The following is a 27,790-nucleotide window of genomic DNA, read 5'->3' as shown; positions in this document are numbered from 1 at the left end:
GACTAAAATCTTTGGAGTTTGATCATCCCCTGATTAGTCCTCAATCCAAATTTTTAGTAAAATACTCTGACTGTATTTAGTTGGAATAAGATGTTTGGGACGTTATTCACGTTGACGTTGTAATGTAGCTTGACTATCGGTGACTGCTATCTCTGCAATTGCAAACAAGTGTCAGAGCCTATAGGAAAGGAACAATAACATAACTTTGACAATGCAATAGCTGTGTTTTTGACGGTGAGAGCCTTGGACCTAATGGAAAGCACTGAAAACTGTCTGGCGATGATCCAAAAAGGGGGCCACAGCTGATAACCCAGGAGGTAACCGATAGCTAGCCGAGCTGGTAGCGCAGCCCACTGTCGTGACAGGAATAAAAAAGAGCAAATCTTGTGAATGACACGCGAAAGACAAAAACACTCGGTTGGGCATGTCAAAGTTAGATTAACTGCAAAACATTGTAATCACAAGACTGGGGGTCAAAATAACATCCCAGGGACACAGAATGTTTGTGAAATCAAGACAGGTAGCTTCACCTCTCATCGGAAGACTGCACTGGCAAATAATTCAAACATATTGTTTATCAGGGTAACATGGCAAAGACCTCGGGGACATTGTCGTTTATAGTAAAAGCCTCACAAAAACGATTCATTGGAAAACTCCCAACGCAAGGGAGCTGATTAAGGCCCTACATTGGCTGCCCGTGGTCTCCCAGGCCTCTCACGATGGGTGCATGGCTTCATCCTCCTCTCTTACTGCCATGATGTACTGTACTTGCAAGTCAAGTTCACTCAATGGCTTACTGAAACTCAGGTGGGTGAAAATGGACAGCTATTCTTCTTAACCACATGATGCTGTGTCTAATTTTGACCTGTGAGCAGTGGAGAAAAGCTGCAGTTGTCAGAAGTGGGATTTGAACCCACGCCTCCAGGGGAGACTGCGACCTGAACGCAGCGCCTTAGACCGCTCGGCCATCCTGACGACTTGCTGTGTAAGTTCACCTACGTCAAACCAAGACGCATCGATAGTAAATTTAAATGTACAATCCTCAAGCTGTAATGCAAGTCACCAGTCTGAAATTCAACTGTTCCATCATACGACATGGGTTTCTGCTGCAAGAGACGATGACAATCACCTAATGGCACCACAAGACCACACCGTTTCTCCAAAGGAGCATTTCACGTGATGGACCAGTACAGACAAGTATGCATATTGACAGACTCTCAATGTTTCTCTTGGGTTTATAGGATAGTTGGTTTCGGCGTGAGTCCACAATTTGAGACAACCTAAGCCAAAGTTTAAAGTACCAGTATGGGTCACGTCAAACACATTTCTTCAGAATACAACTTGTTGAGCTATTTTTCAGTCCCACACGATTAAGTCAAAAGGCCTTTTGCATTGGCCGGGAATCGAACCCTGGCCTCCCGCGTGGCAGGCGAGAAATCTACCACTGAACCACCAATGCTTCAAAGTCCTGATAACATGGACTAATCAAAAATGCACCCAAATCAGTCCACAACTACATAGTCATGACCATTTGCATAGAAATTGATGGTCTGTAGAGACTAAAATCTTTGGAGTTTGATCATCCCCTGATTAGTCCTCAATCCAAATTTTTAGTAAAATACTCTGACTGTATTTAGTTGGAATAAGATGTTTGGGACGTTATTCACGTTGACGTTGTAATGTAGCTTGACTATCGGTGACTGCTATCTCTGCAATTGCAAACAAGTGTCAGAGCCTATAGGAAAGGAACAATAACATAACTTTGACAATGCAATAGCTGTGTTTTTGACGGTGAGAGCCTTGGACCTAATGGAAAGCACTGAAAACTGTGTGGCGATGATTCAAAAAGGGGACCACAGCTAATAATCCAGGAGGTAACCGATAGCTAGCCGAGCTGGTAGCGCAGCCCACTGTCGTGACAGGAATAAAAAAGAGCAAATCTTGTGAATGACATGCGAAAGACAAAAACACTCGGTTGGGCATGTCAAAGTTAGATTAACTGCAAAACATTGTCATCACAAGACTGGGGGTCAAAATAACATCCCAGGGACACAGAATGTTTGTGAAATCAAGACAGGTAGCTTCACCTCTCATCGGAAGACTGCAGTGGCAAATAGTTCAAACATATTGTTTATCAGGGTAACGTGGCAAAGACCTCGGGGACATCGTCGTCTATAGTCAAAGCCTCACAAAAAAGATTCATTGGAAAACTCCTAACGCAAGGGAGCTGGTTAAGTCCCTACATTGGCTGCTCGTGGTCTCCTAGGCCTCTCACGATGGGTGCATGGCTTCATCCTCCTCTCTTACTGCCATGATGTACTGTACTTGCAAGTCAAGTTCACTCAATGGCTTACTGAAACTCAGGTGGGTGAAAATGGACAGCTATTCTGCTTAACCACATGATGCTGTGTGTAATTTTGACCTGTGAGCAGTGGAGAAAAGCTGCAGTTGTCAGAAGTGGGATTTGAACCCACGCCTCCAGGGGAGACTGCGACCTGAACGCAGCGCCTTAGACCGCTCGGCCATCCTGACGACTAGCTGGGTAAGTTCACCTATGTCAAACCAAGACGCATCAATAGTAAATTTATATGTGCAATCCTCAAGCTGTAATGCAAGTCACCAGTCTGAAGTTCAACTGTTCCACCATACGGCATGGGTTTCTGCTGCAAGACATGATGACAATCACCTAATGGCACCACAAGACCACACCGTTTCTCCAAAGGAGCATTTCACGTGATGGACCAGTACAGACAAGTATGCATATTGAGAGACAACCAATGTTTCTCTTGGGTGTATTGGATAGTTGGTTTCTGCGCTGCGTCCACAATTTGAGACAACCTAAGCCAAAGTTTAAAGTACCAGTATGGGTCACGTCAAACACATTTCTTCAGAGTACAACTTATTGAGCTATTTTTCAGTCCCACACCATTAAGTCAAAAGGCCTTTTGCATTGGCCGGGAATCGAACCCGGGCCTCCCGCGTGGCAGGCGAGAATTCTACCACTGAACCACCAATGCTTCAAAGTCCTGATAACATGGACTAATCAAAAACGCATCCAAATCAGTCCACAACTACATAGTCATGACCATTTGCATAGAAATTGATGGTCTGTAGAGACTGAAATCTTTGGAGTTTGATCATCCCCTGATTAGTCCTCAATCCAAAGTTTTAGTAAAATACTCTGACTGCATTTAGTTGGAATAAGATGTATGGGACGTTATTCACGTTGACGTTGTAATGTAGCTTGACTATTGGTGACTGCTATCTCTGCAATTGCGAAAAAGTGTCAGAGCCGATAGGAAAGGAACAATAACATAACTTTGACAATACAATAGCTGTGTTTTTGACGGTGAGAGCCTTGGACCTAATGGAAAGCACTGAAAACTGTCTGGCGATGATCCAAAAAGGGGGCCACAGCTGATAACCCAAGAGGTAACCGATAGCTAGCCGAGCTGGTAGCGCAGCCCACTGTCGTGACAGGAATAAAAAAGAGCAAATCTTGTGAATGACATGCGAAAGACAAAAACACTCGGTTGGGCATGTCAAAGTTAGATTAACTGCAAAACATTGTAATCACAAGACTGGGGGTCAAAATAACATCCCAGGGACACAGAATGTTTGTGAAATCAAGACAGGTAGCTTCACCTCTAATCGGAAGACTGCAGTGGCAAATAATTCAAACATATTGTTTATCAGGGTAACGTGGCAAAGACCTCGGGGACATCGTCGTCTATAGTCAAAGCCTCACAAAAAAGATTCATTGGAAAACTCCTAACGCAAGGGAGCTGGTTAAGGCCCTACATTGGCTGCCCGTGGTCTCCCAGGCCTCTCACGATGGGTGCATGGCTTCATCCTCCTCTCTTACTGCCATGATGTACTGTACTTGCAAGTCAAGTTCACTCAATGGCTTACTGAAACTCAGGTGGGTGAAAATGGACAGCTATTCTGCTTAACCACATGATGCTGTGTGTAATTTTGACCTCTGAGCAGTGGAGAAAAGCTGCAGTTGTCAGAAGTGGGATTTGAACCCACGCCTCCAGGGGAGACTGCGACCTGAACGCAGCGCCTTAGACCGCTCGGCCATCCTGACGACTTGCTGGGTAAGTTCACCTACGTCAAACCAAGACGCATTGATAGTAAATGTAAATGTACAATCCTCAAGCTGTAATGCAAGTCACCAGTCTGAAATTCAACTGTTCCACCATACGGCATTGGTTTCTGCTGCAAGACATGATGACAATCACCTAATGGCACCACAAGACCACACCGTTTCTCCAAAGGAGCATTTCACGTGATGGACCAGTACAGACAAGTATGCATATTGAGAGACTCTCAATGTTTCTCTTGGGTGTATTGGATAGTTGGTTTCGGCGCTGCGTCCACAATTTGAGACAACCTAAGCCAAAGTTTAAAGTACCAGTATGGGTCACGTCAAACACATTTCTTCAGACTACAACTTGTTGAGCTATTTTTCAGTCCCACACCATTAAGTCAAAAAGCCTTTTGCTTTGGCCGGTAATCGAACGCTAGCCTCCCGCGTGGCAGGCGTGAATTCTACCACTGAACCACCAATGCTTCAAAGTCCTGATAACATGGACTAATCAAAAACGCATCTAAATCAGTCCACAACTACATAGTCATGACCATTTGCATAGAAATTGATGGTCTGTAGAGACTGAAATCTTTGGAGTTTGATCATCCCCTGATTAGTCCTCAATCCAACGTTTTAGTAAAATACTCTGACTGCATTTAGTTGGAATAAGATCTTTGGGAAGTTATTCACGTTGATGTTGTAATGTAGCTTGACTATTGGTGACTGCTATCTCTGCAATTGCGAACAAGTGTCAGAGCCGATAGGAAAGGAACAATAGCATAACTTTGACAATGCAATAGCTGTGTTTTTGACGGTGAGAGCCTTGGACCTAATGGAAAGCGCTGAAAACTGTCTGGCGATGATCCAAAAAGGGGGCCACAGCTGATAACCCAAGAGGTAACCGATAGCTAGCCGAGCTGGTAGCGTAGCCCACTGTCGTGACAGGAATAAAAAAGAGCAAATCTTGTGAATGACATGCGAAAGACAAAAACACTCGGTTGGGCATGTCAAAGTTAGATTAACTGCAAAACATTGTAATCACAAGACTGGGGGTCAAAATAACATCCCAGGGACACAGAATGTTTGTGAAATCAAGACAGGTAGCTTCACCTCGCATCGGAAGACTGCAGTGGCAAATAGTTCAAACATATTGTTTATCAGGGTAACGTGGCAAAGACCTCGGGGACATCGTCGTCTATAGTCAAAGCCTCACAAAAAAGATTCATTGGAAAACTCCCAACGCAAGGGAGCTGGTTAAGGCCCTAGATTGGCTGCCCGTGGTCTCCCAGGCCTCTCACGATGGGTGCATGGCTTCATCCTCCTCTCTTACTGCCATGATGTACTGTACTTGCAAGTCAAGTTCACTCAATGGCGTACTGAAACTCAGGTGGGTGAAAATGGACAGCTTTTCTGCTTAACGACATGATGCTGTGTGTAATTTTGACCTGTGAGCAATGGAGAAAAGCTGCAGTTGTCAGAAGTGGGATTTGAACCCACGCCTCCAGGGGAGACTGCGACCTGAACGCAGCGCCTTAGACCGCTCGGCCATCCTGACGACTTGCTGGGTAAGTTCACCTACGTCAAACTAAGACGCATTGATAGTAAATTTAAATGTACAATCCTCAAGCTGTAATGCAAGTCACCAGTCTGAAATTCAACTGTTCCATCATACAGCATGGGTTTCTGCTGCAAGAGATGATGACAATCACCTAATGGCACCACAAGACCACACCGTTTCTCCAAAGGAGCATTTCACGTGATGGACCAGTACAGACAAGTATGCATATTGAGAGACTCCCAATGTTTCTCTTGGGTGTATTGGATAGTTGGTTTCGGCGCTGCGTCCACAATTTGAGACAACCTAAGCCAAAGTTTAAAGTACCAGTATGGGTCACGTCAAACACATTTCTTCAGAGTACAACTTGTTGAGCTATTTTTCAGTCCCACACCATTAAGTCAAAAGGCCTTTTGCATTGGCCGGGAATCGAACCCAGGCCTCCCGCGTGGCAGGCGAGAATTCTACCACTGAACCACCAATGCTTCAAAGTCCTGATAACATGGACTAATCAAAAATGCACCCAAATCAGTCCACAACTACATAGTCATGACCATTTGCATAGAAATTGATGGTCTGTAGACACTGAAATCTTTGGAGTTTGATCATCCCCTGATTAGTCCTCAATCTAAAGTTTTAGTAAAATACTCTGACTGTATTTAGTTGGAATAAGATGTTTGGGACGTTATTCACGTTGACGTTGTAATGTAGCTTGACTATCGGTGACTGCTATCTCTGCAATTGCAAACAAGTGTCAGAGCCTATAGGAAAGGAACAATAACATAACTTTGACAATGCAATAGCTGTGTTTTTGACGGTGAGAGCCTTGGACCTAATGGAAAGCACTGAAAACTGTGTGGCGATGATCCAAAAAGGGGACCACAGCTAATAATTCAGGAGGTAACCGATAGCTAGCCGAGCTGGTAGCGCAGCCCACCGTCGTGACAGGAATAAAAAAGAGCAAATCTTGTGAATGACATGCGAAAGACAAAAACACTCGGTCAGGCATGTCAAAGTTAGATTAACTGCAAAACATTGTCATCACAAGACCGGGGGTCAAAATAACATCCCAGGGACACAGAATGTTTGTGAATTCAAGACAGGTAGCTTCACTTCTCATTGCAAGACTGCAGTGGCAAATAGTTCAAACATATTGTTTATCAGGGTAACGTGGCAAAGACCTCGGGGACATCGTCGTCTAGAGTCAAAGCCTCACAAAAAAGTTTCATTGGAAATCTCCCAACGCAAGGGAGCTGGTTAAGGCCCTACATTGGCTGCCCGTGGTCTCCCAGGCCTCTCACGATGGGTGCATGGCTTCATCCTCCTCTCTTACTGCCATGATGTACTGTACTTGCAAGTCAAGTTCACTCAATGGCTTACTGAAACTCAGGTGGGTGAAAATGGACAGCTATTCTGCTTAACCACATGATGCTGTGTGTGATTTTGACCTGTGAGCAGTGGAGAAAAGCTGCAGTTGTCAGAAGTGGGATTTGAACCCACGCCTCCAGGGGAGACTGCGACCTTAACGCAGCGCCTTAGACCGCTCGGCCATCCTGACGACTAGCTGGGTAAGTTCACCTATGTCAAACCAAGACGCATCGATAGTAAATTTATATGTGCAATCCTCAAGCTGTAATGCAAGTCACCAGTCTGAAGTTCAACTGTTCCACCATACGGCATGGGTTTCTGCTGCAAGACATGATGACAATCACCTAATGGCACCACAAGACCACACCGTTTCTCCAAAGGAGCATTTCACGTGATGGACTAGTACAGACAAGTATGCATATTGAGAGACTCTCAATGTTTCTCTTGGGTGTATAGGATAGTTGGTTTCGGCGTGAGTCCACAATTTGAGACAACCTAAGCCAATGTTTAAAGTACTAGTATGGGTCACGTCAAACACATTTCTTCAGACTACAACTTGTTGAGCTATTTTTCAGTCCCACACCATTAAGTCAAAAGGCCTTTTGCATTGGCCGGGAATCGAACCCAGGCCTCCCGCGTGGCAGGCGAGAATTCTACCACTGAACCACCAATGCTTCAAAGTCCTGATAACATGGACTAATCAAAAATGCACCCAAATCAGTCCACAACTACATAGTCATGACCATTTGCATAGAAATTGATGGTCTGTAGACACTGAAATCTTTGGAGTTTGATCATCCCCTGATTAGTCCTCAATCTAAAGTTTTAGTAAAATACTCTGACTGTATTTAGTTGGAATAAGATGTTTGGGACGTTATTCACGTTGACGTTGTAATGTAGCTTGACTATCGGTGACTGCTATCTCTGCAATTGCAAACAAGTGTCAGAGCCTATAGGAAAGGAACAATAACATAACTTTGACAATGCAATAGCTGTGTTTTTGACGGTGAGAGCCTTGGACCTAATGGAAAGCACTGAAAACTGTGTGGCGATGATCCAAAAAGGGGACCACAGCTAATAATTCAGGAGGTAACCGATAGCTAGCCGAGCTGGTAGCGCAGCCCACCGTCGTGACAGGAATAAAAAAGAGCAAATCTTGTGAATGACATGCGAAAGACAAAAACACTCGGTCAGGCATGTCAAAGTTAGATTAACTGCAAAACATTGTCATCACAAGACCGGGGGTCAAAATAACATCCCAGGGACACAGAATGTTTGTGAATTCAAGACAGGTAGCTTCACTTCTCATTGCAAGACTGCAGTGGCAAATAGTTCAAACATATTGTTTATCAGGGTAACGTGGCAAAGACCTCGGGGACATCGTCGTCTAGAGTCAAAGCCTCACAAAAAAGTTTCATTGGAAATCTCCCAACGCAAGGGAGCTGGTTAAGGCCCTACATTGGCTGCCCGTGGTCTCCCAGGCCTCTCACGATGGGTGCATGGCTTCATCCTCCTCTCTTACTGCCATGATGTACTGTACTTGCAAGTCAAGTTCACTCAATGGCTTACTGAAACTCAGGTGGGTGAAAATGGACAGCTATTCTGCTTAACCACATGATGCTGTGTGTGATTTTGACCTGTGAGCAGTGGAGAAAAGCTGCAGTTGTCAGAAGTGGGATTTGAACCCACGCCTCCAGGGGAGACTGCGACCTTAACGCAGCGCCTTAGACCTCTCGGCCATCCTGACGACTAGCTGGGTAAGTTCACCTATGTCAAACCAAGACGCATCAATAGTAAATTTATATGTGCAATCCTCAAGCTGTAATGCAAGTCACCAGTCTGAAGTTCAACTGTTCCACCATACGGCATGGGTTTCTGCTGCAAGACATGATGACAATCACCTAATGGCACCACAAGACCACACCGTTTCTCCAAAGGAGCATTTCACGTGATGGACCAGTACAGACAAGTATGCATATTGAGAGACAACCAATGTTTCTCTTGGGTGTATTGGATAGTTGGTTTCTGCGCTGCGTCCACAATTTGAGACAACCTAAGCCAAAGTTTAAAGTACCAGTATGGGTCACGTCAAACACATTTCTTCAGAGTACAACTTATTGAGCTATTTTTCAGTCCCACACCATTAAGTCAAAAGGCCTTTTGCATTGGCCGGGAATCGAACCCGGGCCTCCCGCGTGGCAGGCGAGAATTCTACCACTGAACCACCAATGCTTCAAAGTCCTGATAACATGGACTAATCAAAAATGCACCCAAATCAGTCCACAACTACATAGTCATGACCATTTGCATAGAAATTGATGGTCTGTAGACACTGAAATCTTTGGAGTTTGATCATCCCCTGATTAGTCCTCAATCTAAAGTTTTAGTAAAATACTCTGACTGTATTTAGTTGGAATAAGATGTTTGGGACGTTATTCACGTTGACGTTGTAATGTAGCTTGACTATCGGTGACTGCTATCTCTGCAATTGCAAACAAGTGTCAGAGCCTATAGGAAAGGAACAATAACATAACTTTGACAATGCAATAGCTGTGTTTTTGACGGTGAGAGCCTTGGACCTAATGGAAAGCACTGAAAACTGTGTGGCGATGATCCAAAAAGGGGACCACAGCTAATAATTCAGGAGGTAACCGATAACTAGCCGAGCTGGTAGCGCAGCCCACTGTCGTGACAGGAATAAAAAAGAGCAAATCTTGTGAATGACATGCGAAAGACAAAAACACTCGGTCAGGCATGTCAAAGTTAGATTAACTGCAAAACATTGTCATCACAAGACCGGGGGTCAAAATAACATCCCAGGGACACAGAATGTTTGTGAATTCAAGACAGGTAGCTTCACTTCTCATTGCAAGACTGCAGTGGCAAATAGTTCAAACATATTGTTTATCAGGGTAACGTGGCAAAGACCTCGGGGACATCGTCGTCTAGAGTCAAAGCCTCACAAAAAAGTTTCATTGGAAATCTCCCAACGCAAGGGAGCTGGTTAAGGCCCTACATTGGCTGCCCGTGGTCTCCCAGGCCTCTCACGATGGGTGCATGGCTTCATCCTCCTCTCTTACTGCCATGATGTACTGTACTTGCAAGTCAAGTTCACTCAATGGCTTACTGAAACTCAGGTGGGTGAAAATGGACAGCTATTCTGCTTAACCACATGATGCTGTGTGTGATTTTGACCTGTGAGCAGTGGAGAAAAGCTGCAGTTGTCAGAAGTGGGATTTGAACCCACGCCTCCAGGGGAGACTGCGACCTTAACGCAGCGCCTTAGACCTCTCGGCCATCCTGACGACTAGCTGGGTAAGTTCACCTATGTCAAACCAAGACGCATCAATAGTAAATTTATATGTGCAATCCTCAAGCTGTAATGCAAGTCACCAGTCTGAAGTTCAACTGTTCCACCATACGGCATGGGTTTCTGCTGCAAGACATGATGACAATCACCTAATGGCACCACAAGACCACACCGTTTCTCCAAAGGAGCATTTCACGTGATGGACCAGTACAGACAAGTATGCATATTGAGAGACAACCAATGTTTCTCTTGGGTGTATTGGATAGTTGGTTTCTGCGCTGCGTCCACAATTTGAGACAACCTAAGCCAAAGTTTAAAGTACCAGTATGGGTCACGTCAAACACATTTCTTCAGAGTACAACTTATTGAGCTATTTTTCAGTCCCACACCATTAAGTCAAAAGGCCTTTTGCATTGGCCGGGAATCGAACCCGGGCCTCCCGCGTGGCAGGCGAGAATTCTACCACTGAACCACCAATGCTTCAAAGTCCTGATAACATGGACTAATCAAAAATGCACCCAAATCAGTCCACAACTACATAGTCATGACCATTTGCATAGAAATTGATGGTCTGTAGACACTGAAATCTTTGGAGTTTGATCATCCCCTGATTAGTCCTCAATCTAAAGTTTTAGTAAAATACTCTGACTGTATTTAGTTGGAATAAGATGTTTGGGACGTTATTCACGTTGACGTTGTAATGTAGCTTGACTATCGGTGACTGCTATCTCTGCAATTGCAAACAAGTGTCAGAGCCTATAGGAAAGGAACAATAACATAACTTTGACAATGCAATAGCTGTGTTTTTGACGGTGAGAGCCTTGGACCTAATGGAAAGCACTGAAAACTGTGTGGCGATGATCCAAAAAGGGGACCACAGCTAATAATTCAGGAGGTAACCGATAGCTAGCCGAGCTGGTAGCGCAGCCCACCGTCGTGACAGGAATAAAAAAGAGCAAATCTTGTGAATGACATGCGAAAGACAAAAACACTCGGTCAGGCATGTCAAAGTTAGATTAACTGCAAAACATTGTCATCACAAGACCGGGGGTCAAAATAACATCCCAGGGACACAGAATGTTTGTGAATTCAAGACAGGTAGCTTCACTTCTCATTGCAAGACTGCAGTGGCAAATAGTTCAAACATATTGTTTATCAGGGTAACGTGGCAAAGACCTCGGGGACATCGTCGTCTAGAGTCAAAGCCTCACAAAAAAGTTTCATTGGAAATCTCCCAACGCAAGGGAGCTGGTTAAGGCCCTACATTGGCTGCCCGTGGTCTCCCAGGCCTCTCATGATGGGTGCATGGCTTCATCCTCCTCTCTTACTGCCATGATGTACTGTACTTGCAAGTCAAGTTCACTCAATGGCTTACTGAAACTCAGGTGGGTGAAAATGGACAGCTATTCTGCTTAACCACATGATGCTGTGTGTGATTTTGACCTGTGAGCAGTGGAGAAAAGCTGCAGTTGTCAGAAGTGGGATTTGAACCCACGCCTCCAGGGGAGACTGCGACCTTAACGCAGCGCCTTAGACCGCTCGGCCATCCTGACGACTAGCTGGGTAAGTTCACCTATGTCAAACCAAGACGCATCGATAGTAAATTTATATGTGCAATCCTCAAGCTGTAATGCAAGTCACCAGTCTGAAGTTCAACTGTTCCACCATACGGCATGGGTTTCTGCTGCAAGACATGATGACAATCACCTAATGGCACCACAAGACCACACCGTTTCTCCAAAGGAGCATTTCACGTGATGGACTAGTACAGACAAGTATGCATATTGAGAGACTCTCAATGTTTCTCTTGGGTGTATAGGATAGTTGGTTTCGGCGTGAGTCCACAATTTGAGACAACCTAAGCCAAAGTTTAAAGTACTAGTATGGGTCACGTCAAACACATTTCTTCAGAATACAACTTGTTGAGCTATTTTTCAGTCCCACACGATTAAGTCAAAAGGCCTTTTGCATTGGCCGGGAATCGAACCCAGGCCTCCCGCGTGGCAGGCGAGAATTCTACCACTGAACCACCAATGCTTCAAAGTCCTGATAACATGGACTAATCAAAAATGCACCCAAATCAGTCCACAACTACATAGTCATGACCATTTGCATAGAAATTGATGGTCTTTAGACACTGAAATCTTTGGAGTTTGATCATCCCCTGATTAGTCCTCAATCTAAAGTTTTAGTAAAATACTCTGACTGTATTTAGTTGGAATAAGATGTTTGGGACGTTATTCACGTTGACGTTGTAATGTAGCTTGACTATCGGTGACTGCTATCTCTGCAATTGCAAACAAGTGTCAGAGCCTATAGGAAAGGAACAATAACATAACTTTGACAATGCAATAGCTGTGTTTTTGACGGTGAGAGCCTTGGACCTAATGGAAAGCACTGAAAACTGTGTGGCGATGATCCAAAAAGGGGACCACAGCTAATAATTCAGGAGGTAACCGATAGCTAGCCGAGCTGGTAGCGCAGCCCACCGTCGTGACAGGAATAAAAAAGAGCAAATCTTGTGAATGACATGCGAAAGACAAAAACACTCGGTCAGGCATGTCAAAGTTAGATTAACTGCAAAACATTGTCATCACAAGACCGGGGGTCAAAATAACATCCCAGGGACACAGAATGTTTGTGAATTCAAGACAGGTAGCTTCACTTCTCATTGCAAGACTGCAGTGGCAAATAGTTCAAACATATTGTTTATCAGGGTAACGTGGCAAAGACCTCGGGGACATCGTCGTCTAGAGTCAAAGCCTCACAAAAAAGTTTCATTGGAAATCTCCCAACGCAAGGGAGCTGGTTAAGGCCCTACATTGGCTGCCCGTGGTCTCCCAGGCCTCTCACGATGGGTGCATGGCTTCATCCTCCTCTCTTACTGCCATGATGTACTGTACTTGCAAGTCAAGTTCACTCAATGGCTTACTGAAACTCAGGTGGGTGAAAATGGACAGCTATTCTGCTTAACAACATGATGCTGTGTGTGATTTTGACCTGTGAGCAGTGGAGAAAAGCTGCAGTTGTCAGAAGTGGGATTTGAACCCACGCCTCCAGGGGAGACTGCGACCTTAACGCAGCGCCTTAGACCTCTCGGCCATCCTGACGACTAGCTGGGTAAGTTCACCTATGTCAAACCAAGACGCATCAATAGTAAATTTATATGTGCAATCCTCAAGCTGTAATGCAAGTCACCAGTCTGAAGTTCAACTGTTCCACCATACGGCATGGGTTTCTGCTGCAAGACATGATGACAATCACCTAATGGCACCACAAGACCACACCGTTTCTCCAAAGGAGCATTTCACGTGATGGACCAGTACAGACAAGTATGCATATTGAGAGACAACCAATGTTTCTCTTGGGTGTATTGGATAGTTGGTTTCTGCGCTGCGTCCACAATTTGAGACAACCTAAGCCAAAGTTTAAAGTACCAGTATGGGTCACGTCAAACACATTTCTTCAGAGTACAACTTATTGAGCTATTTTTCAGTCCCACACCATTAAGTCAAAAGGCCTTTTGCATTGGCCGGGAATCGAACCCGGGCCTCCCGCGTGGCAGGCGAGAATTCTACCACTGAACCACCAATGCTTCAAAGTCCTGATAACATGGACTAATCAAAAACGCATCCAAATCAGTCCACAACTACATAGTCATGACCATTTGCATAGAAATTGATGGTCTGTAGGGACTGAAATCTTTGGAGTTTGATCATCCCCTGATTAGTCCTCAATCCAAAGTTTTAGTAAAATACTCTGACTGCATTTAGTTGGAATAAGATGTATGGGACGTTATTCACGTTGACGTTGTAATGTAGCTTGACTATTGGTGACTGCTATCTCTGCAATTGCGAACAAGTGTCAGAGCCGATAGGAAAGGAACAATAACATAACTTTGACAATACAATAGCTGTGTTTTTGACGGTGAGAGCCTTGGACCTAATGGAAAGCACTGAAAACTGTCTGGCGATGATCCAAAAAGGGGGCCACAGCTGATAACCCAAGAGGTAACCGATAGCTAGCCGAGCTGGTAGCGCAGCCCACTGTCGTGACAGGAATAAAAAAGAGCAAATCTTGTGAATGACATGCGAAAGACAAAAACACTCGGTTGGGCATGTCAAAGTTAGATTAACTGCAAAACATTGTAATCACAAGACTGGGGGTCAAAATAACATCCCAGGGACACAGAATGTTTGTGAAATCAAGACAGGTAGCTTCACCTCTCATCGGAAGACTGCAGTGGCAAATAATTCAAACATATTGTTTATCAGGGTAACGTGGCAAAGACCTCGGGGACATCGTCGTCTATAGTCAAAGCCTCACAAAAAAGATTCATTGGAAAACTCCCAACGCAAGGGAGCTGGTTAAGGCCCTACATTGGCTGCCCGTGGTCTCCCAGGCCTCTCACGATGGGTGCATGGCTTCATCCTCCTCTCTTACTGCCATGATGTACTGTACTTGCAAGTCAAGTTCACTCAATGGCGTACTGAAACTCAGGTGGGTGAAAATGGACAGCTTTTCTGCTTAACGACATGATGCTGTGTGTAATTTTGACCTGTGAGCAATGGAGAAAAGCTGCAGTTGTCAGAAGTGGGATTTGAACCCACGCCTCCAGGGGAGACTGCGACCTTAACGCAGCGCCTTAGACCGCTCGGCCATCCTGACGACTAGCTGGGTAAGTTCACCTATGTCAAACCAAGACGCATCGATAGTAAATTTATATGTGCAATCCTCAAGCTGTAATGCAAGTCACCAGTCTGAAGTTCAACTGTTCCACCATACGGCATGGGTTTCTGCTGCAAGACATGATGACAATCACCTAATGGCACCACAAGACCACACCGTTTCTCCAAAGGAGCATTTCACGTGATGGACTAGTACAGACAAGTATGCATATTGAGAGACTCTCAATGTTTCTCTTGGGTGTATAGGATAGTTGGTTTCGGCGTGAGTCCACAATTTGAGACAACCTAAGCCAATGTTTAAAGTACTAGTATGGGTCACGTCAAACACATTTCTTCAGACTACAACTTGTTGAGCTATTTTTCAGTCCCACACCATTAAGTCAAAAGGCCTTTTGCATTGGCCGGGAATCGAACCCAGGCCTCCCGCGTGGCAGGCGAGAATTCTACCACTGAACCACCAATGCTTCAAAGTCCTGATAACATGGACTAATCAAAAATGCACCCAAATCAGTCCACAACTACATAGTCATGACCATTTGCATAGAAATTGATGGTCTGTAGACACTGAAATCTTTGGAGTTTGATCATCCCCTGATTAGTCCTCAATCCAAAGTTTTAGTAAAATACTCTGACTGTATTTAGTTGGAATAAGATGTTTGGGACGTTATTCACGTTGACGTTGTAATGTAGCTTGACTATCGGTGACTGCTATCTCTGCAATTGCAAACAAGTGTCAGAGCCTATAGGAAAGGAACAATAACATAACTTTGACAATGCAATAGCTGTGTTTTTGACGGTGAGAGCCTTGGACCTAATGGAAAGCACTGAAAACTGTGTGGCGATGATTCAAAAAGGGGACCACAGCTAATAATCCAGGAGGTAACCGATAGCTAGCCGAGCTGGTAGCGCAGCCCACTGTCGTGACAGGAATAAAAAAGAGCAAATCTTGTGAATGACATGCGAAAGACAAAAACACTCGGTCAGGCATGTCAAAGTTAGATTAACTGCAAAACATTGTCATCACAAGACTGGGGGTCAAAATAACATCCCAGGGACACAGAATGTTTGTGAAATCAAGACAGGTAGCTTCACCTCTCATCGGAAGACTGCAGTGGCAAATAGTTCAAACATATTGTTTATCAGGGTAACGTGGCAAAGACCTCGGGGACATCGTCGTCTATAGTCAAAGCCTCAAAAAAAAGATTCATTGGAAAACTCCTAACGCAAGGGAGCTGGTTAAGTCCCTACATTGGCTGCCCGTGGTCTCCTAGGCCTCTCACGATGGGTGCATGGCTTCATCCTCCTCTCTTACTGCCATGATGTACTGTACTTGCAAGTCAAGTTCACTCAATGGCTTACTGAAACTCAGGTGGGTGAAATTGGACAGCTATTCTGCTTAACCACATGATGCTGTGTGTAATTTTGACCTGTGAGCAGTGGAGAAAAGCTGCAGTTGTCAGAAGTGGGATTTGAACCCACGCCTCCAGGGGAGACTGCTACCTGAACGCAGCGCCTTAGACCGCTCGGCCATCCTGACGACTTGCTGGGTAAGTTCACCTACGTCAAACCAAGACGCATCGATAGTAAATTTAAATGTACAATCCTCACGCTGTAATGCAATCACCAGTCTGAAATTCAACTGTTCCACCATACGGCATGGGTTTCTGCTGCAAGAGATGATGACAATCACCTAATGGCACCACAAGACCACACCGTTTCTCCAAAGGAGCATTTCACGTGATGGACCAGTACAGACAAGTATGCATATTGAGAGACAACCAATGTTTCTCTTGGGTGTATTGGATAGTTGGTTTCTGCGCTGCGTCCACAATTTGAGACAACCTAAGCCAAAGTTTAAAGTACCAGTATGGGTCACGTCAAACACATTTCTTCAGAGTACAACTTATTGAGCTATTTTTCAGTCCCACACCATTAAGTCAAAAGGCCTTTTGCATTGGCCGGGAATCGAACCCGGGGCTCCCGCGTGGCAGGCGAGAATTCTACCACTGAACCACCAATGCTTCAAAGTCCTGATAACATGGACTAATCAAAAACGCATCCAAATCAGTCCACAACTACATAGTCATGACCATTTGCATAGAAATTGATGGTCTGTAGAGACTGAAATCTTTGGAGTTTGATCATCCCCTGATTAGTCCTCAATCCAAAGTTTTAGTAAAATACTCTGACTGCATTTAGTTGGAATAAGATGTATGGGACGTTATTCACGTTGACGTTGTAATGTAGCTTGACTATTGGTGACTGCTATCTCTGCAATTGCGAACAAGTGTCAGAGCCGATAGGAAAGGAACAATAACATAACTTTGACAATACAATAGCTGTGTTTTTGACGGTGAGAGCCTTGGACCTAATGGAAAGCACTGAAAACTGTCTGGCGATGATCCAAAAAGGGGGCCACAGCTGATAACCCAAGAGGTAACCGATAGCTAGCCGAGCTGGTAGCGCAGCCCACTGTCGTGACAGGAATAAAAAAGAGCAAATCTTGTGAATGACATGCGAAAGACAAAAACACTCGGTTGGGCATGTCAAAGTTAGATTAACTGCAAAACATTGTAATCACAAGACTGGGGGTCAAAATAACATCCCAGGGACACAGAATGTTTGTGAAATCAAGACAGGTAGCTTCACCTCTAATCGGAAGACTGCAGTGGCAAATAATTCAAACATATTGTTTATCAGGGTAACGTGGCAAAGACCTCGGGGACATCGTCGTCTATAGTCAAAGCCTCACAAAAAAGATTCATTGGAAAACTCCTAACGCAAGGGAGCTGGTTAAGGCCCTACATTGGCTGCCCGTGGTCTCCCAGGCCTCTCACGATGGGTGCATGGCTTCATCCTCCTCTCTTACTGCCATGATGTACTGTACTTGCAAGTCAAGTTCACTCAATGGCTTACTGAAACTCAGGTGGGTGAAAATGGACAGCTATTCTGCTTAACCACATGATGCTGTGTGTGATTTTGACCTGTGAGCAGTGGAGAAAAGCTGCAGTTGTCAGAAGTGGGATTTGAACCCACGCCTCCAGGGGAGACTGCGACCTGAACGCAGCGCCTTAGACCGCTCGGCCATCCTGATGACTAGCTGGGTAAGTTCACCTATGTCAAACCAAGACGCATCAATAGTAAATTTATATGTGCAATCCTCAAGCTGTAATGCAAGTCACCAGTCTGAAGTTCAACTGTTCCACCATACGGCATGGGTTTCTGCTGCAAGACATGATGACAATCACCTAATGGCACCACAAGACCACACCGTTTCTCCAAAGGAGCATTTCACGTGATGGACCAGTACAGACAAGTATGCATATTGAGAGACTCTCAATGTTTCTCTTGGGTGTATAGGATAGTTGGTTTCGGCGTGAGTCCACAATTTGAGACAACCTAAGCCAAAGTTTAAAGTACCAGTATGGGTCACGTCAAACACATTTCTTCAGAATACAACTTGTTGAGCTATTTTTCAGTCCCACACGATTAAGTCAAAAGGCCTTTTGCATTGGCCGGGAATCGAACCCTGGCCTCCCGCGTGGCAGGCGAGAAATCTACCACTGAACCACCAATGCTTCAAAGTCCTGATAACATGGACTAATCAAAAATGCACCCAAATCAGTCAACAACTACATAGTCATGACCATTTGCATAGAAATTGATGGTCTGTAGAGACTGAAATCTTTGGAGTTTGATCATCCCCTGATTAGTCCTCAATCCAAAGTTTTAGTAAAATACTCTGACTGTATTTAGTTGGAATAAGATGTTTGGGACGTTATTCACGTTGACGTTGTAATGTAGCTTGACTATCGGTGACTGCTATCTCTGCAATTGCAAACAAGTGTCAGAGCCTATAGGAAAGGAACAATAACATAACTTTGACAATGCAATAGCTGTGTTTTTGACGGTGAGAGCCTTGGACCTAATGGAAAGCACTGAAAACTGTGTGGCGATGATTCAAAAAGGGGACCACAGCTAATAATCCAGGAGGTAACCGATAGCTAGCCGAGCTGGTAGCGCAGCCCACTGTCGTGACAGGAATAAAAAAGAGCAAATCTTGTGAATGACATGCGAAAGACAAAAACACTCGGTTGGGCATGTCAAAGTTAGATTAACTGCAAAACATTGTCATCACAAGACTGGGGGTCAAAATAACATCCCAGGGACACAGAATGTTTGTGAAATCAAGACAGGTAGCTTCACCTCTCATCGGAAGACTGCAGTGGCAAATAGTTCAAACATATTGTTTATCAGGGTAACGTGGCAAAGACCTCGGGGACATCGTCGTCTATAGTCAAAGCCTCACAAAAAAGATTCATTGGAAAACTCCTAACGCAAGGGAGCTGGTTAAGTCCCTACATTGGCTGCCCGTGGTCTCCTAGGCCTCTCACGATGGGTGCATGGCTTCATCCTCCTCTCTTACTGCCATGATGTACTGTACTTGCAAGTCAAGTTCACTCAATGGCTTACTGAAACTCAGGTGGGTGAAAATGGACAGCTATTCTGCTTAACCACATGATGCTGTGTGTAATTTTGACCTGTGAGCAGTGGAGAAAAGCTGCAGTTGTCAGAAGTGGGATTTGAACCCACGCCTCCAGGGGAGACTGCGACCTGAACGCAGCGCCTTAGACCGCTCGGCCATCCTGACGACTTGCTGGGTAAGTTCACCTACGGCAAACCAAGACGCATCGATAGTAAATTTAAATGTACAATCCTCACGCTGTAATGCAATCACCAGTCTGAAATTCAACTGTTCCACCATACGGCATGGGTTTCTGCTGCAAGAGATGATGACAATCACCTAATGGCACCACAAGACCACACCGTTTCTCCAAAGGAGCATTTCACGTGATGGACCAGTACAGACAAGTATGCATATTGAGAGACTCTCAATGTTTCTCTTGGGTATATAGGATAGTTGGTTTCGGCGCTGCGTCCACAATTTGAGACAACCTAAGCCAAATTTTAAAGTACCAGTATGGGTCACGTCAAACACATTTCTTCAGAATACAACTTGTTGAGCTATTTTTCAGTCCCACGCGATTAAGTCAAAAGGCCTTTTGCATTGGCCGGGAATCGAACCCAGGCCTCCCGCGTGGCAGGAAAGAATTCTACCACTGAACCACCAATGCTTCAAAGTCCTGATAACATGGACTAATGAAAAACGCATCCAAATCAGTCCACAACTACATAGTCATGACCATTTGCATAGAAATTGATGGTCTGTAGAGACTGAAATCTTTGGAGTTTGATCATCCCCTGATTAGTCCTCAATCCAACGTTTTAGTAAAATACTCTGACTGTATTTAGTTGGAATAAGATGTTTGGGACGTTATTCACGTTGACGTTGTAATGTAGCTTGACTATTGGTGACTGCTATCTCTCCAATTGCAAACAAGTGTCAGAGCCTATAGGAAAGGAACAATAACATAACTTTGACAATGCAATAGCTGTGTTTTTGACGGTGAGAGCCTTGGACCTAATGGAAAGCACTGAAAACTATCTGGCGATGATCCAAAAAGGGGACCACAGCTGATAACCCAGGAGGTAACCGATAGCTAGCCGAGCTGGTAGCGCAGCCCACTGTCGTGACAGGAATAAAAAAGAGCAAATCTTGTGAATGACATGCGAAAGACAAAAACACTCGGTTGGGCATGTCAAAGTTAGATTAACTGCAAAACATTGTCATCACAAGACCGGGGGTCAAAATAACATCCCAGGGACACAGAATGTTTGTAAAATCAAGTCAGGTAGCTTCACTTCTCATTGCAAGACTGCAGTGGCAAATAGTTCAAACATATTGTTTATCAGGGTAACGTGGCAAAGACCTTGGGGACATCGTCGTCTATAGTCAAAGCCTCACAAAAAAGATTCATTGGAAAACTCCTAACGCAAGGGAGCTGGTTAAGGCCCTAGATTGGCTGCCTGTGGTCTCCCAGGCCTCTCACGATGGGTGCATGGCTTCATCCTCCTCTCTTACTGCCATGATGTACTGTATTTGCAAGTCAAGTTCACTCAATGGCTTACTGAAACTCAGGTGGGTGAAAATGGACAGCTATTCTGCTTAACCACATGATGCTGTGTGTAATTTTGACCTGTGAGCAGTGGAGAAAAGCTGCAGTTGTCAGAAGTGGGATTTGAACCCACGCCTCCAGGGGAGACTGCGACCTGAACGCAGCGCCTTAGACCGCTCGGCCATCCTGACGACTTGCTGGGTAAGTTCACCTACGTCAAACCAAGACGCATTGATAGTAAATTTAAATGTACAATCCTCAAGCTGTAATGCAAGTCACCAGTCTGAAATTCAACTGTTCCACCATACGGCATTGGTTTCTGCTGCAAGACATGATGACAATCACCTAATGGCACCACAAGACCACACCGTTTCTCCAAAGGAGCATTTCACGTGATGGACCAGTACAGACAAGTATGCATATTGAGAGACTCTCAATGTTTCTCTTGGGTGTATTGGATAGTTGGTTTCGGCGCTGCGTCCACAATTTGAGACAACCTAAGCCAAAGTTTAAAGTACCAGTATGGGTCACGTCAAACACATTTCTTCAGACTACAACTTGTTGAGCTATTTTTCAGTCCCACACCATTAAGTCAAAAGGCCTTTTGCATTGGCCGGGAATCGAACCCGGGCCTCCCGCGTGGCAGGCTTTAATTCTACCACTGAACCAACAATGCTTCAAAGTCCTGATAACATGGACTAATCAAAAATGCATCCAAATCAGTCAAGAACTACATAGTCATGACCATTTGCATAGAAATTGATGGTCTGTAGAGACTGAAATCTTTGGAGTTTGATCATCCCCTGATTAGTCCTCAATCCAACGTTTTAGTAAAATACTCTGACTGCAATTAGTTGGATTAAGATGTTTGGGACGTTATTCACGTTGACGTTGTAATGTAGCTTGACTATTGGTGACTACTATCTCTGCAATTGCGAACAAGTGTCAGAGCCGATAGGAAAGGAACAATAACATAACTTTGACAATGCAATAGCTGTGTTTTTGACGGTGAGAGCCTTGGACCTAATGGAAAGCACTGAAAACTTTCTGGCGATGATCCAAAAAGGGGGCCACAGCTTATAACCCAAGAGGTAACCGATAGCTAGCCGAGCTGGTAGCGTAGCCCACTGTCGTGACAGGAATAAAAAAGAGCAAATCTTGTGAATGACATGCGAAAGACAAAAACACTCAGTTGGGCATGTCAAAGTTAGATTAACTGCAAAACATTGTAATCACAAGACTGGGGGTCCAAATAACATCCCAGGGACACAGAATGTTTGTGAAATCAAGACAGGTAGCTTCACCTCTAATCGGAAGACTGCAGTGGCAAATAGTTCAAACATATTGTTTATCAGGGTAACGTGGCAAAGACCTCGGGGAACTCGTCGTCTATAGTCAAAGCCTCACAAAAAAGATTCATTGGAAAACTCCCAACGCAAGGGAGCTGGTTAAGCCCTAGATTGGCTGCCCGTGGTCTCCCAGGCCTCTCACGATGAGTGCATGGCTTCATCCTCCTCTCTTACTGCCATGATGTACTGTACTTGCAAGTCAAGTTCACTCAATGGTTGGCTCTATGGCTTACTGAAACTCAGGTGGGTGAAAATGGACAGCTATTCTGCTTAACCACATGATGCTGTGTGTAATTTTGACCTCTGAGCAGTGGAGAAAAGCTGCAGTTGTCAGAAGTGGGATTTGAACCCACGCCTCCAGGGGAGACTGCGACCTGAACGCAGCGCCTTAGACCGCTCGGCCATCCTGACGACTTGCTGTGTAAGTTCACCTACGTCAAACCAAGACGCATCGATAGTAAATGTAAATGTACAATCCTCAAGCTGTAATGCAAGTCACCAGTCTGAAATTCAACTGTTCCACCATACGGCATTGGTTTCTGCTGCAAGACATGATGACAATCACCTAATGGCACCACAAGACCACACCGTTTCTCCAAAGGAGCATTTCACGTGATGGACCAGTACAGACAAGTATGCATATTGAGAGACTCTCAATGTTTCTCTTGGGTGTATTGGATAGTTGGTTTCGGCGCTGCGTCCACAATTTGAGACAACCTAAGCCAAAGTTTAAAGTACCAGTATGGGTCACGTCAAACACATTTCTTCAGACTACAACTTGTTGAGCTATTTTTCAGTCCCACACCATTAAGTCAAAAAGCCTTTTGCTTTGGCCGGTAATCGAACCCTAGCCTCCCGCGTGGCAGGCGTGAATTCTACCACTGAACCACCAATGCTTCAAAGTCCTGATAACATGGACTAATCAAAAACGCATCTAAATCAGTCCACAACTACATAGTCATGACCATTTGCATAGAAATTGATGGTCTGTAGAGACTGAAATCTTTGGAGTTTGATCATCCCCTGATTAGTCCTCAATCCAACGTTTTAGTAAAATACTCTGACTGCATTTAGTTGGAATAAGATCTTTGGGAAGTTATTCACGTTGACGTTGTAATGTAGCTTGACTATTGGTGACTGCTATCTCTGCAATTGCGAACAAGTGTCAGAGCCGATAGGAAAGGAACAATAGCATAACTTTGACAATGCAATAGCTGTGTTTTTGACGGTGAGAGCCTTGGACCTAATGGAAAGCGCTGAAAACTGTCTGGCGATGATCCAAAAAGGGGGCCACAGCTGATAACCCAAGAGGTAACCGATAGCTAGCCGAGCTGGTAGCGTAGCCCACTGTCGTGACAGGAATAAAAAAGAGCAAATCTTGTGAATGACATGCGAAAGACAAAAACACTCGGTTGGGCATGTCAAAGTTAGATTAACTGCAAAACATTGTAATCACAAGACTGGGGGTCAAAATAACATCCCAGGGACACAGAATGTTTGTGAAATCAAGACAGGTAGCTTCACCTCGCATCGGAAGACTGCAGTGGCAAATAGTTCAAACATATTGTTTATCAGGGTAACGTGGCAAAGACCTCGGGGACATCGTCGTCTATAGTCAAAGCCTCACAAAAAAGATTCATTGGAAAACTCCCAACGCAAGGGAGCTGGTTAAGGCCCTAGATTGGCTGCCCGTGGTCTCCCAGGCCTCTCACGATGGGTGCATGGCTTCATCCTCCTCTCTTACTGCCATGATGTACTGTACTTGCAAGTCAAGTTCACTCAATGGCGTACTGAAACTCAGGTGGGTGAAAATGGACAGCTTTTCTGCTTAACCACATGATGCTGTGTGTAATTTTGACCTGTGAGCAGTGGAGAAAAGCTGCAGTTGTCAGAAGTGGGATTTGAACCCACGCCTCCAGGGGAGACTGCGACCTGAACGCAGCGCCTTAGACCGCTCGGCCATCCTGACGACTTGCTGGGTAAGTTCACCTACGTCAAACCAGGACGCATCGATAGTAAATGTAAATGTACAATCCTCAAGCTGTAATGCAAGTCACCAGTCTGAAATTCAACTGTTCCACCATACGGCATTGGTTTCTGCTGCAAGACATGATGACAATCACCTAATGGCACCACAAGACCACACCGTTTCTCCAAAGGAGCATTTCACGTGATGGACCAGTACAGACAAGTATGCATATTGAGAGACTCTCAATGTTTCTCTTGGGTGTATTGGATAGTTGGTTTCGGCGCTGCGTCCACAATTTGAGACAACCTAAGCCAAAGTTTAAAGTACCAGTATGGGTCACGTCAAACACATTTCTTCAGACTACAACTTGTTGAGCTATTTTTCAGTCCCACACCATTAAGTCAAAAAGCCTTTTGCTTTGGCCGGTAATCGAACCCTAGCCTCCCGCGTGGCAGGCGTGAATTCTACCACTGAACCACCAATGCTTCAAAGTCCTGATAACATGGACTAATCAAAAACGCATCTAAATCAGTCCACAACTACATAGTCATGACCATTTGCATAGAAATTGATGGTCTGTAGAGACTGAAATCTTTGGAGTTTGATCATCCCCTGATTAGTCCTCAATCCAACGTTTTAGTAAAATACTCTGACTGCATTTAGTTGGAATAAGATCTTTGGGAAGTTATTCACGTTGACGTTGTAATGTAGCTTGACTATTGGTGACTGCTATCTCTGCAATTGCGAACAAGTGTCAGAGCCGATAGGAAAGGAACAATAGCATAACTTTGACAATGCAATAGCTGTGTTTTTGACGGTGAGAGCCTTGGACCTAATGGAAAGCGCTGAAAACTGTCTGGCGATGATCCAAAAAGGGGGCCACAGCTGATAACCCAAGAGGTAACCGATAGCTAGCCGAGCTGGTAGCGTAGCCCACTGTCGTGACAGGAATAAAAAAGAGCAAATCTTGTGAATGACATGCGAAAGACAAAAACACTCGGTTGGGCATGTCAAAGTTAGATTAACTGCAAAACATTGTAATCACAAGACTGGGGGTCAAAATAACATCCCAGGGACACAGAATGTTTGTGAAATCAAGACAGGTAGCTTCACCTCGCATCGGAAGACTGCAGTGGCAAATAGTTCAAACATATTGTTTATCAGGGTAACGTGGCAAAGACCTCGGGGACATCGTCGTCTATAGTCAAAGCCTCACAAAAAAGATTCATTGGAAAACTCCCAACGCAAGGGAGCTGGTTAAGGCCCTAGATTGGCTGCCCGTGGTCTCCCAGGCCTCTCACGATGGGTGCATGGCTTCATCCTCCTCTCTTACTGCCATGATGTACTGTACTTGCAAGTCAAGTTCACTCAATGGCGTACTGAAACTCAGGTGGGTGAAAATGGACAGCTTTTCTGCTTAACGACATGATGCTGTGTGTAATTTTGACCTGTGAGCAATGGAGAAAAGCTGCAGTTGTCAGAAGTGGGATTTGAACCCACGCCTCCAGGGGAGACTGCGACCTGAACGCAGCGCCTTAGACCGCTCGGCCATCCTGACGACTTGCTGGGTAAGTTCACCTACGTCAAACCAAGACGCATTGATAGTAAATTTAAATGTACAATCCTCAAGCTGTAATGCAAGTCACCAGTCTGAAATTCAACTGTTTCACCATACGGCATGGGTTTCTGCTGCAAGAGATGATGACAATCACCTAATGGCACCACAAGACCACACCGTTTCTCCAAAGGAGCATTTCACGTGATGGACCAGTACAGACAAGTATGCATATTGAGAGACTCCCAATGTTTCTCTTGGGTGTATTGGATAGTTGGTTTCGGCGCTGCGTCCACAATTTGAGACAACCTAAGCCAAAGTTTAAAGTACCAGTATGGGTCACGTCAAACACATTTCTTCAGAGTACAACTTGTTGAGCTATTTTTCAGTCCCACACCATTAAGTCAAAAGGCCTTTTGCATTGGCCGGGAATCGAACCCAGGCCTCCCGCGTGGCAGGCGAGAATTCTACCACTGAACCACCAATGCTTCAAAGTCCTGATAACATGGACTAATGAAAAACGCATCCAAATCAGTCCACAACTACATAGTCATGACCATTTGCATAGAAATTGATGGTCTGTAGAGACTGAAATCTTTGGAGTTTGATCATCCCCTGATTAGTCCTCAATCCAACGTTTTAGTAAAATACTCTGACTGCATTTAGTTGGAATAAGATCTTTGGGAAGTTATTCACGTTGACGTTGTAATGTAGCTTGACTATTGGTGACTGCTATCTCTGCAATTGCAAACAAGTGTCAGAGCCGATAGGAAAGGAACAATAACATAACTTTGACAATGCAATAGCTGTGTTTTTGACGGTGAGAGCCTTGGACCTAATGGAAAGCACTGAAACCTGTCTGGCGATGATCCAAAAAGGGGACCACAGCTGATAACCCAGGAGGTAACCGATAGCTAGCCGAGCTGGTAGCGCAGCCCACTGTCGTGACAGGAATAAAAAAGAGCAAATCTTGTGAATGACATGCGAAAGACAAAAACACTCGGTTGGGCATGTCAAAGTTAGATTAACTGCAAAACATTGTAATCACAAGACTGGGGGTCAAAATAACATCCCAGGGACACAGAATGTTTGTGAAATCAAGACAGGTAGCTTCACCTTGCATCGGAAGACTGCAGTGGCAAATAGTTCAAACATATTGTTTATCAGGGTAACGTGGCAAAGACCTCGGGGACATCGTCGTCTATAGTCAAAGCCTCACAAAAAAGATTCATTGGAAAACTCCCAACGCAAGGGTGCTGGTTAAGGCCCTAGATTGGCTGCCCGTGGTCTCCCAGGCCTCTCACGATGGGTGCATGGCTTCATCCTCCTCTCTTACTGCCATGATGTACTGTACTTGCAAGTCAAGTTCACTCAATTGTTGGTTTTATGGCTTACTGAAACTCAGGTGGGTTAAAATGGACAGCTATTCTGCTTAACCACATGATGCTGTGTGTAATTTTGACCTGTGAGCAGTGGAGAAAAGCTGCAGTTGTCAGAAGTGGGATTTGAACCCACGCCTCCAGGGGAGACTGCGACCTGAACGCAGCGCCTTAGACCGCTCGGCCATCCTGACGACTTGCTGGGTAAGTTCACCTACGTCAAACCAGGACGCATCGATAGTAAATGTAAATGTACAATCCTCAAGCTGTAATGCAAGTCACCAGTCTGAAATTCAACTGTTCCACCATACGGCATTGGTTTCTGCTGCAAGACATGATGACAATCACCTAATGGCACCACAAGACCACACCGTTTCTCCAAAGGAGCATTTCACGTGATGGACCAGTACAGACAAGTATGCATATTGAGAGACTCTCAATGTTTCTCTTGGGTGTATTGGATAGTTGGTTTCGGCGCTGCGTCCACAATTTGAGACAACCTAAGCC

The 27,790-nt window shown here is 44.8% G+C and overlaps 28 non-coding genes across 28 annotated transcripts; all 28 read right to left on the bottom strand.

Moving 5' to 3' along the window:
- Positions 1-892: 892 nt before the first annotated feature.
- On the bottom strand, positions 893-975 carry trnal-cag (transfer RNA leucine (anticodon CAG)). Its single transcript has one exon. It is a non-coding gene; the product is annotated as a tRNA-Leu (tRNA).
- A 1,474-nt stretch (positions 976-2,449) lies between these two features.
- On the bottom strand, positions 2,450-2,532 carry trnal-cag (transfer RNA leucine (anticodon CAG)). The gene has a single exon. It is a non-coding gene; the product is annotated as a tRNA-Leu (tRNA).
- A 414-nt stretch (positions 2,533-2,946) lies between these two features.
- trnag-gcc (transfer RNA glycine (anticodon GCC)) lies at positions 2,947-3,017 on the bottom strand. The gene has a single exon. It is a non-coding gene; the product is annotated as a tRNA-Gly (tRNA).
- Positions 3,018-4,007: 990 nt separating this feature from the next.
- Positions 4,008-4,090, bottom strand: trnal-cag (transfer RNA leucine (anticodon CAG)). Its single transcript has one exon. It is a non-coding gene; the product is annotated as a tRNA-Leu (tRNA).
- Positions 4,091-5,565: 1,475 nt separating this feature from the next.
- On the bottom strand, positions 5,566-5,648 carry trnal-cag (transfer RNA leucine (anticodon CAG)). Its single transcript has one exon. It is a non-coding gene; the product is annotated as a tRNA-Leu (tRNA).
- Positions 5,649-6,062: 414 nt separating this feature from the next.
- On the bottom strand, positions 6,063-6,133 carry trnag-gcc (transfer RNA glycine (anticodon GCC)). Its single transcript has one exon. It is a non-coding gene; the product is annotated as a tRNA-Gly (tRNA).
- Positions 6,134-7,123: 990 nt separating this feature from the next.
- trnal-aag (transfer RNA leucine (anticodon AAG)) lies at positions 7,124-7,206 on the bottom strand. The gene has a single exon. It is a non-coding gene; the product is annotated as a tRNA-Leu (tRNA).
- Positions 7,207-7,619: 413 nt separating this feature from the next.
- trnag-gcc (transfer RNA glycine (anticodon GCC)) lies at positions 7,620-7,690 on the bottom strand. The gene has a single exon. It is a non-coding gene; the product is annotated as a tRNA-Gly (tRNA).
- Positions 7,691-8,680: 990 nt separating this feature from the next.
- On the bottom strand, positions 8,681-8,763 carry trnal-aag (transfer RNA leucine (anticodon AAG)). Its single transcript has one exon. It is a non-coding gene; the product is annotated as a tRNA-Leu (tRNA).
- A 414-nt stretch (positions 8,764-9,177) lies between these two features.
- trnag-gcc (transfer RNA glycine (anticodon GCC)) lies at positions 9,178-9,248 on the bottom strand. Its single transcript has one exon. It is a non-coding gene; the product is annotated as a tRNA-Gly (tRNA).
- A 990-nt stretch (positions 9,249-10,238) lies between these two features.
- On the bottom strand, positions 10,239-10,321 carry trnal-aag (transfer RNA leucine (anticodon AAG)). Its single transcript has one exon. It is a non-coding gene; the product is annotated as a tRNA-Leu (tRNA).
- Positions 10,322-10,735: 414 nt separating this feature from the next.
- trnag-gcc (transfer RNA glycine (anticodon GCC)) lies at positions 10,736-10,806 on the bottom strand. The gene has a single exon. It is a non-coding gene; the product is annotated as a tRNA-Gly (tRNA).
- A 990-nt stretch (positions 10,807-11,796) lies between these two features.
- Positions 11,797-11,879, bottom strand: trnal-aag (transfer RNA leucine (anticodon AAG)). Its single transcript has one exon. It is a non-coding gene; the product is annotated as a tRNA-Leu (tRNA).
- A 413-nt stretch (positions 11,880-12,292) lies between these two features.
- Positions 12,293-12,363, bottom strand: trnag-gcc (transfer RNA glycine (anticodon GCC)). Its single transcript has one exon. It is a non-coding gene; the product is annotated as a tRNA-Gly (tRNA).
- A 990-nt stretch (positions 12,364-13,353) lies between these two features.
- trnal-aag (transfer RNA leucine (anticodon AAG)) lies at positions 13,354-13,436 on the bottom strand. Its single transcript has one exon. It is a non-coding gene; the product is annotated as a tRNA-Leu (tRNA).
- Positions 13,437-13,850: 414 nt separating this feature from the next.
- On the bottom strand, positions 13,851-13,921 carry trnag-gcc (transfer RNA glycine (anticodon GCC)). The gene has a single exon. It is a non-coding gene; the product is annotated as a tRNA-Gly (tRNA).
- Positions 13,922-14,911: 990 nt separating this feature from the next.
- Positions 14,912-14,994, bottom strand: trnal-aag (transfer RNA leucine (anticodon AAG)). Its single transcript has one exon. It is a non-coding gene; the product is annotated as a tRNA-Leu (tRNA).
- Positions 14,995-15,407: 413 nt separating this feature from the next.
- On the bottom strand, positions 15,408-15,478 carry trnag-gcc (transfer RNA glycine (anticodon GCC)). The gene has a single exon. It is a non-coding gene; the product is annotated as a tRNA-Gly (tRNA).
- Positions 15,479-16,468: 990 nt separating this feature from the next.
- Positions 16,469-16,551, bottom strand: trnal-cag (transfer RNA leucine (anticodon CAG)). The gene has a single exon. It is a non-coding gene; the product is annotated as a tRNA-Leu (tRNA).
- Positions 16,552-16,964: 413 nt separating this feature from the next.
- Positions 16,965-17,035, bottom strand: trnag-gcc (transfer RNA glycine (anticodon GCC)). The gene has a single exon. It is a non-coding gene; the product is annotated as a tRNA-Gly (tRNA).
- Positions 17,036-18,025: 990 nt separating this feature from the next.
- Positions 18,026-18,108, bottom strand: trnal-cag (transfer RNA leucine (anticodon CAG)). Its single transcript has one exon. It is a non-coding gene; the product is annotated as a tRNA-Leu (tRNA).
- Positions 18,109-19,582: 1,474 nt separating this feature from the next.
- trnal-cag (transfer RNA leucine (anticodon CAG)) lies at positions 19,583-19,665 on the bottom strand. The gene has a single exon. It is a non-coding gene; the product is annotated as a tRNA-Leu (tRNA).
- Positions 19,666-21,139: 1,474 nt separating this feature from the next.
- On the bottom strand, positions 21,140-21,222 carry trnal-cag (transfer RNA leucine (anticodon CAG)). Its single transcript has one exon. It is a non-coding gene; the product is annotated as a tRNA-Leu (tRNA).
- A 1,486-nt stretch (positions 21,223-22,708) lies between these two features.
- On the bottom strand, positions 22,709-22,791 carry trnal-cag (transfer RNA leucine (anticodon CAG)). Its single transcript has one exon. It is a non-coding gene; the product is annotated as a tRNA-Leu (tRNA).
- A 1,475-nt stretch (positions 22,792-24,266) lies between these two features.
- On the bottom strand, positions 24,267-24,349 carry trnal-cag (transfer RNA leucine (anticodon CAG)). The gene has a single exon. It is a non-coding gene; the product is annotated as a tRNA-Leu (tRNA).
- Positions 24,350-25,824: 1,475 nt separating this feature from the next.
- On the bottom strand, positions 25,825-25,907 carry trnal-cag (transfer RNA leucine (anticodon CAG)). Its single transcript has one exon. It is a non-coding gene; the product is annotated as a tRNA-Leu (tRNA).
- A 414-nt stretch (positions 25,908-26,321) lies between these two features.
- Positions 26,322-26,392, bottom strand: trnag-gcc (transfer RNA glycine (anticodon GCC)). Its single transcript has one exon. It is a non-coding gene; the product is annotated as a tRNA-Gly (tRNA).
- Positions 26,393-27,394: 1,002 nt separating this feature from the next.
- Positions 27,395-27,477, bottom strand: trnal-cag (transfer RNA leucine (anticodon CAG)). Its single transcript has one exon. It is a non-coding gene; the product is annotated as a tRNA-Leu (tRNA).
- Between the last annotated feature and the right edge of the window lie 313 nt (positions 27,478-27,790).

This window comes from Antennarius striatus, chromosome 22 (genome assembly GCF_040054535.1).
Source record: "Antennarius striatus isolate MH-2024 chromosome 22, ASM4005453v1, whole genome shotgun sequence".
NCBI classification, from domain to species: domain Eukaryota; kingdom Metazoa; phylum Chordata; class Actinopteri; order Lophiiformes; family Antennariidae; genus Antennarius; species Antennarius striatus.
The sequence above is the reverse complement of the archived record's forward strand: the minus strand, read 5'-3'. Positions and strand labels throughout refer to the sequence as shown.